The 8,657-nt window shown below is 37.7% G+C and overlaps 1 protein-coding gene across 4 annotated transcripts in view; it reads right to left on the minus strand.

The window, feature by feature from the left end:
• The window catches only part of IL18 (interleukin 18), an 84,043-nt gene that overhangs the window by 41,364 nt on the left and 34,022 nt on the right, over nt 1-8,657 (minus strand). The window lies entirely within an intron of this gene.

The following is an 8,657-nucleotide window of genomic DNA, read 5'->3' on the forward strand; positions in this document are numbered from 1 at the left end:
AGGGCTCCCCAAATCCCCAGAGCCCATGGTTTGGGAATGGGGGAAGGGGACAGCTTTCAAGAAGCCTTTGCATATCTATGGCTGGTAGCTAGTGTCTTAGTTATGCAAATCGATTTTGGCCCCATGGAGATGGGAGGGCTTTTGACCATAGAATGGTGAGGAAAGAGTGTACAGGGCCTGCGCAAGGTTCTGTAAATGGTCAGAACCAGTTACCCCTGCCCATTGTGTCACAGGCCACAGTCAGGGATTTAAAAATAAGGTGGCAACCATTTTCAGAGAGGTAACCCCACGCAGTTTGCAAGGCAGTAGAAAGAGAGCACCATGCAGTTTTAGAAGGAAAGAGAGATCCATGCGGCTTTGAAAGGGAAAAGGAGAGAACCATGTGTGATCCAGTGCAACATGGCACATGTTTTCCTGGACTGTTATACGGAGGCTGATGACATTGCACCCCAGATCCTGAAGGAGACAGCTGACAGATAAGGGATGGGGAGCTATTGGGCTTGGTTTTGGTTTGTAGCCTTTTGGGGAGCAAGGGAAGTGCTGGGTCCTGTGGGAGAACAGGGCTCTGAGCTGAAGTGCTCACTGCCCTCCGCAGGTTAGAATATTGTAAATAAAGACCTGTTTTCTTCAATACTAGTTGTTGGGTTTTACACCAAGGTGCCACGTGAAAGAACCCCCTTTCACTCTGTAACAATATCACTCTTTCATCCCAATAAAATTTCACAAGTTTGTATTTCTCACTGATTACAAGTGAAAATATATATTGACTATCTTTGTACTTCATATTATGCTAGGTACTGTGGGAAATACAGAATAACTTAATATACTCTTTGTACTCCCTTTGACAATTTTAACCACTCCTTTCTTGAAATTACACTTAATGTGCCTTTGCTAGGAAGATGTGATATGAAAATAGAAGTATTTCTGTGCCAGTGCTAATAACTCCTAGTGGGATTAGGGCTTTTCAGCAAGGGGGTCAGAGAGGTAGATTTTTAAATGGGTTTTTGAAAAGGGAAGAGGAAGTATATTTCTGGCAGAGGAAAGTTTGTTCAAAGGCCCAGAAGAACAAAAACATGTGGTATATTTATAATAATTTCACTGGACTGAGAATTCACAAAGGGGAATAATGTATCATTTAAACTGCTAGAGAATAGGAACTGAATCTTGTTTCTTGATTTTCTCAATTTGTAGCACAGTATTGATACCTTGGTACTCAAAAAAAGTTTGTTAATAAAATTATATATGGTTATAAGTTTTTAAAGGGCATTACCTTCACAGGACCATATTCATGCTAGACTGTGAGAAAATGTTTTGTAAATTAAATGAATCAAAAAGAAAAAGGAAGAAGTAAAATGCTAGAAAGGCAGAGAGACAAAGGATTAAACGTAGGTTTTGGCCAGAGTGTAGGGTCCTTTTTTGACAGATTACATTTGGACTTTATTCTGTAAGGAGAGAGGAGATCTGGATCTTCCAGGTGAGAGTAGTAACATAATGAAATTCACCCATTAATCAACTGATTTAATTGTAGTATGAGGACAGATTTGAAAGAGGAGAGTTGAGAGAGGAAGAGCACTATTGGCAGTCTAATTTCAGTATTTCAAACAGCGACTTATAGGTAGGTTGTTGGGGTACTTGTCATGGGAATGAGAGTGAGAGATTGCCCATGTTTTGAATCCTCTCCTCCCCATTTTCCTCCTATTCTGTTAGTGAGCCAGGGACTACCCAGGAAGTGTATTTCACCTCACTGCTAATGCGTGTGAGTATTTGGAAATCACAGGATCTGCTGCTCCTTAAATCAATACAGAAATGGTTTCTCAACTCTTTCTTCGTTTTGTCTGCAATCTTTCTACCATTGTGGTGGGTTTCCGATCGGTGATACAGCGGATCCCAGGTAGGGGATTTGCCCCTTCCTCCTACTCTGTGCCTTTTCTGAAGAAAACTAGGGAATTCTGAAGTTTTCCACTCTTTTTGAAGTAGATACAGGCAGGAAGTGCAGAGCTGGGAGTTCAAGAAGACAGAGTCAGGATTTGTTTGTCAGGGAAACAGCCTTTCTATTTGTATATTTTATATGAAATACAAGGTCAGGATTCAGGGTTTCAGAATTCTCTTGTATCTGCCGTGGGAAGAATATTCACTATTTAGACCTTTCTCAATTGAAAAATCACTGTTACATAGTCTAATGTAAATATTTGGTTCTTCTATTTGCATTCTGAGGGACTTCCTTAAACCTCTGTTTATTGTTTTGAAGCTTTCTATTGTAGCTACTATCATTACATGATTTTATTTTTTGAAATGGGCTGATATGGATCCGTGAGAAATCATACTGACATATACTATAAACTTTAAATTATTTAATTAAATAATTCAATGCAAGGCAATGTGATAGGTGCTGGGGTGAAGGCAAAACCAAGACCTTGTCTATGCTCAAGGAGTACTGGTAGTAGAGATAATCTTAAAAGCAGCAAGAGAAAAGAAGAGAGTTACCTACAAAGGGGTGCCTATAAGATTATCAGGAGATTTCTCAAAAGAAACTTTGCAGGCAAGAAGGGACTGGCAAGAAGTGTTGAAAGTGATGAAAAGCAAGGAACCTACAACCAAGATTACTCTATCCAGCAAAGCTATCATTTAGAATGGAAGGGCAGATAAAGTGCTTTCCAGACAAGGTAAAGCTAAAGGAGTTCATCCCCACAAGCCATTATATGAAATGTTAAAGGGACTTAATTAAGGAAAAGAAGAAGATCAAAACTATAAACATTAAAATGACAACAAATTCAGAACTATCAACGACAATTAAAAAATAAAAAAAGGAAACTAACCAAACAACAAGAATAGGAACAGAATCATAGGTATGGGGATCATCTGGAGGGTTATCAGCTGGGAGGGGGAAAGGGGAGAAATGGGGAAATGGTACAGGGATTAAGAAGCAAATACAAAGTAGATTGGGGGGGGGGGTGAAGGCAAAGAACATACAGGCAGGACCCATGGACATGAACTAAGGGTGGGATTGCTAGAGGGAAGGGGGGTACTGGGCAGAGGGGAGCAAAGGGATAAAAATTGGGACAATTCTAACAGCATAATCAATAAAATATACTTAAAAAATAAAATTAAACTGTAGATCCTACTAAATGCTTTCCATAAATCCCTACAAAATTTTCGGGATCACATTCTGGTGTATATAAAGTACTGAGGCCAATGTAATTATGATAATATTGAATGGTGGTCATTTTTTATCAAAACAATGAGGTCGCTATTAGCAATCTAGGGTTAGATTCCACCTTGTGAAAGATGAGCATTGTTCAACTATAAGAAATTATAATAATAATTAATGTCCTGAGTTAATTCTTAAGCAGATTTGTACTGCAAGAATACAAAAAGGATTGTTGTTAAAAAATGGAGAGCCAAAGAATTGATCTGAGAATGAGGAAGGAGAGAGAGGAATTTGGAGACTATTTGGAGTTAGGTTTACATTTCCCTGACTAGTAGGGAGAAATGGGTGTATTTACAGAAGATTGGTGAAATATTTTGTGCTTTTGATGTCTTCTTCACAGTTTTGAAGAAGTACATGGAAAATAGTCATCAGACAAAAATGATCTTCAGTGAGCAGGAGAGTCTTCCATGTATTGCACCACTTCTAACCACAGTGCAGGAGACCCCACAGATATCTCTGCTCAAGTCCGAGGACATTTTCCTAAGTGGCTCAATGGCTCTCTACTTCGAATTGGACCTGGAAAATTTGAGTTTGGCAAGGATAAGTAAGCCATTATTTTTGGAAGAATTTGGATTTCTTAACATGGACTGTTCTTTTGAATATGCATTGATATCTGTTTCTTTTCTGAGGTTGGCATTTCTATGTGATCCCTTTGGTTGCAGATGAGGAAAGTAGTCTATAGGGGAAAAATGGAGCCTCAATTCTGTTAAAAAAAAAAAAAGGTGGCATTTCTGCTCTGTAGATGTTAGGAATTTGAAGTTCTCTGAAGGTTTCTGCCAAAAGACGAAGTGTCAGAAACTGTCCGGAAGGAAGGGGCAGTGTCCTCACTTCATACCATTCCTGCACCCAGTACTTCCCAGACACAATGGCTCTTTCAGTTCCCCAAACTGGACACATTTATTTACACTCAGGGTCATGGCTTTGGTCTGTCATGTATTGTCCCAAGTCTGATTCTTATCGTTCAGATGCCAGCTCAAGTTTCATGTCAGTCGACCTTCCCTGATTTCCCAATCTGAAAACGGCATTATTTATTATAGTTCCTATTATAAGTATTTTAATTGCATAACACAATCAATGTTGTTTTTATGTTTATTTATTTATTAGCTTTGTTTCCTCACCAGAAAATAAGTTCCATGAGGGCAGAGACTTTTTCTTGTTCATCTCATATTCCCAATGTCTAGGACAGTGTCTTGTACTTGAATAGCACTCCATAAATATATGTAAATAAATGAAAAATCCAATAACATTTTTTCCTTAATAACTCTTTAGTGTATCATTTCTCTGTGTGTCTACTAGGCATATGAAATGATGTGAAGAAACCCCTATAGTCAGGAAAGAATATGCTTTGCTTCAAACATTTAAAAATATTAGACACTTTTTTCATTTAAAAGTTTTGATCTCTATGAAACTTTTTAAAATATAGAAAAGAGTTGGCAAATGTATGTATCATATCCTCTGTTAACACTTTGGTGTATTTCCTGCTAGTCTTCCCATTTCTATAGGTTTGTTTTAAATAATTACAATGATATGATATGTAGAAATTTTTATTGCTGTATAATTGACATGTAACAGTAAATTAGTTTCAGGTGTATAACATGACGATTTGATATTTGTATATATTGTGATATGATCATCAAAGTAAGTCTAGTTAACATCCATCACATACATAGTTACAAAAATTTTCTTTCCTTGTGATGAGGATTTTACTTTCTTCGCCACTTTCAGATATGCAATACAGTGTTATTAATCATAGTCACCATTTTGTATATTACATCACCATGACTTATTTACTTTACAATTGGAAGTTTGTACCTTTTGTCCACCTTCATCCATTTTGTTTCCCACAGCCTCTTGCAACCACCAGTAAGTTGTATCTATGAACTTGTTTTTTTGTGTATTTGTTTGTTTTGATTTAGATTCCACATATAAGTAAGATCATATGGTATTTGTCTTTCTCTATTTTTCTCTATCTTATTTCACTTAGCACGATGACTTCAAGGTCCATCCATGTTGTCACAAATGGCAAAAATTCCTTTTTTATAGCTGAATAATACTCCATTGTATATATGACATGTATATATCATATGTGTCACATTTTATTTTTCCATTTATCTATTGATGGATACCTAGGTTGTTTCCATAGCTTGGTTATCGTAAATAATGCTGCAGTGAACATGGGTGCATATATCTTTTTGAGTTAGTGTTTTTGTTTTCTTCAGATAAATACTCATAAGTGGGATTGCTGGATCACATGGTAGTTCTATTTTTAATGATTTTTAATGTTTTGAGGAACCTCCATGCTGTTTTCCATATTGCCTGTGTCCATTTAGATTTTTACCAACAGTGCACAAGGATTCCCTTTTCTCCACATCCTTGCCAAAACTTGTTATTTCTTGTCTTTAAAAAAAAATCCTCACCCAAGGATATGTTTATTGATTTTAGAGAGAGAGGAAGGGGGAGAGAGAGAGAGAGAAGAGAGAGAACATTGATATGAGAGAGAAACGTTGATTGACTGCCTCCTGTATATGCCCTGAGCAGGGATCAAACCTGTACCTAGGATGTGCTCTGACTGGGAATTGAACCTGCAGCCTTCTGGTGTATGGGACGATGTTCCAACCAACTGAGCCACCTGGCCAGGCCTATTTCTTGTCTTTTTGATAATATGTAGTGTAAGAAGTGTGAGATAATGTCTCATTGTGGTTTTGATATGCAATTCCCTGATGATTAATGATGTTGAGCATCTTTTCATGAACCTGGTTGGTTATCTGTATGTCTGTTCAGGTCTTCTTCCCAGTTGTATGAGTATATATATATATATGAATATATATATATGATAGTACCAGTTTTTTTGCGCTAGTTTGCCTTTTTATCTATATTGCTATGAAATCAGAATGACCATTATTTTTAATGGCTGGATGATATTTCAGGACCATGACCTTTTCAAAAAATGTAGTAAAATACATAATATAAAATTTACCATATTAATTATTTTAAAATGTTTAGTAGCATAAAGTACATTCAAACTGATGCTTTCAGCCCCACCGTCCATCCACTTTTTATCTTCTGAATCTGAAACTCTGTACCCATTAAACAATAACTCTTCCCCAAGCCCCTGGTAAACATACATTCTACTTTCTGTTAGCTACACCTTTTCTATGGGCTTGGTGGGAATCTGATCATGGTCCATGTGTTTTCCTAGCTGTTGTTGGAAACAGATCAAGAAATAGGGGAGTGTTCAAGATATAGTTCTTAATATGCCAGCTATTGTAATTTGCTGAGCCGGTTGCACCTTGTCTTCATTGAATAATACTTATTATGATAGTGCTAAAAGGCAATAAAATGGGTGGTGCTTCACCCCAACAGGTGCTACAGGAAGCCATTAAGAAGTTAATTAAAAAAAAAAAAAAAAAAGGAGTTACATTAGATGTCCTGGGTGGAAAATAGTGTGGGGGGCAGGGAGTTGGGATTAGAAAAGAAGAGGGTGAGTGAGCTGACCCATGGATCTCTATCCTGCCCCTACCCAGAAAAACTCTGCTTTTCCCTATTTTACATATCTGGAATTCGTTCAAGTTATAATTTGAAAAAAGATTATGAGGGAAAAGAAAGAGGAGAAGGAGAAGGAAAAAAATAAACTACTATAATAGTTCAATCCCCACAGAGAACAGCCTCTTGCAAAAAGCATATGGTATTTCATCTGCTACCGAAGTAGCTCTAGTAAATTTTAAACCAGGCAGCAGAGCTACTCATGACGTAGGTTTTCACTACAGGCTTCTTTTAAAAATAACATCTTTGTTGGGGAAGTAGGTGGTGTGGCTGATCCTCATAAGTGTCTGATTTGTAATGCAAATCAGTTTTTTCAAAGCCAGCAGTACACATTTATTGCAAGAACTGGGTATCGTCATCCTCTTGGGTGAGAGGAGACATAGTGTGACCTAGTTTAGTGGTTGGCTCCCAGATTAGACTAAAGGAAGGGAAGAATAACTAGTCATTGTAACCTTAACCTGCAGCTAAGAATAGCTTCACTAGCTGGGAATCTGAGATCTCTTTGTTAGATGCCATGCAATAGGTCTCTGTCAGCATACAGGCATAGTCCTGTGTTGACCTATTTCTCCATCATCATTGCCTGCCCCCACACTAATTTATTAACTGGCTATTCCTCCAAGATGCCATATGCCTTCACAGCTCTTCCTTTAAAAAAAAAAAAATCACCTGTCCACTTGACAAACGTCCTTAACGATCCAGCCAAATGGTTTTTCCTTTCCTGACCCCCACATCCTTCCATCCTGTTGCTCCTTCTGTGCATGCAAGGCATTTTTCTAACATTTCTCCACTGCTGCCAGTAATTACTCTGTGGCATAATTATTTGTGTGCCTGTAAGCCCTGTTCTTGGCACAGTTCCTGGAAGTGTTGGTTGATTTGAATAAATGAATGCATGAAATGACAGGGTCTGGAAGGATCTTGTGAGATGGAATCTAAGAAGTTGAAAATTATTATTCGATTCCCAGTCTGGGCACATGACTAGGTTGCACATCAGATCCCCAGTTGGGGGTGCATGAGAGGCAACCACACAGTGATGCCCCCCACCCCCCAAATAAATAAATAAATAAATAAATAAATAAATAAATAAATGAAATTGTTAAAAAAAAGAAAATTATTAAAGGTAAATGTGGCTGAAGAAAAGAAGTTTTACAAGTACAAGGATGAAGGAGATGTGATTTAACTATACAATGTGTTAAAAAATTACTCAAGGATTTCGATTGACAGTTCAGTATGGGTCAACAATATGAGAGAGTAACAAAGAAAAATAAGAAGGAAAGAAAAGAATATGAAATATCTTAAATCAGGAAGCTGAGTGTTTGGTTTTTTACCCAGACTATTTTGTATTTGGTATTATGGTTTTAGAGGGATTTAGACTAGAATAGGAGTAATTTGAAACTATATTTTTTTTTTATAAAGGGGAAGGGAGGGAGAAAGAGAGAAACATCAATGTGAGCGAGAAACATTGATCAATTGCCTCTTGTCTGCACCCCAACCAGTGGGGACCGAACCCGCAACCTAGGCATTTGGAAGAATTTACATTGGCTACTGATAAGGTGGGTGGGATAAGGTGAAGGAGGCTCAGCTCTAGGATACATGCAGAGTCTGTAAGGGGGAAGTGTTTGCTCCTTTGGATTGGTTGTGGAAAGTTTCTGGGTAAGCAGCAGAGGATCCTCTGGCGGGGTGATGCTTGGCTAGTCTCTTTTAGATAATGATGGAAATAGCCACCTGGAAGGTAATTCAGAGTTCCAGTGTAAACTCAGGAATGTAAGCAGTGTTTTACTGGTTTTGCCCTGAAGTTAATTGATTAACCTTTCTTGTCTCTTTCTTCTACCCTCTGGACTGCTGTTATTTAATTTAGAACATCTCAGAATTTTCTCCTTGTCAAAGGTAAAGATCAGAATTATTTTAA

Source organism: Furipterus horrens, unplaced genomic scaffold (assembly GCF_987537825.1).
Source record: "Furipterus horrens unplaced genomic scaffold, mFurHor1.1.pri manual_scaffold_2, whole genome shotgun sequence".
Lineage (NCBI taxonomy): Eukaryota > Metazoa > Chordata > Mammalia > Chiroptera > Furipteridae > Furipterus > Furipterus horrens.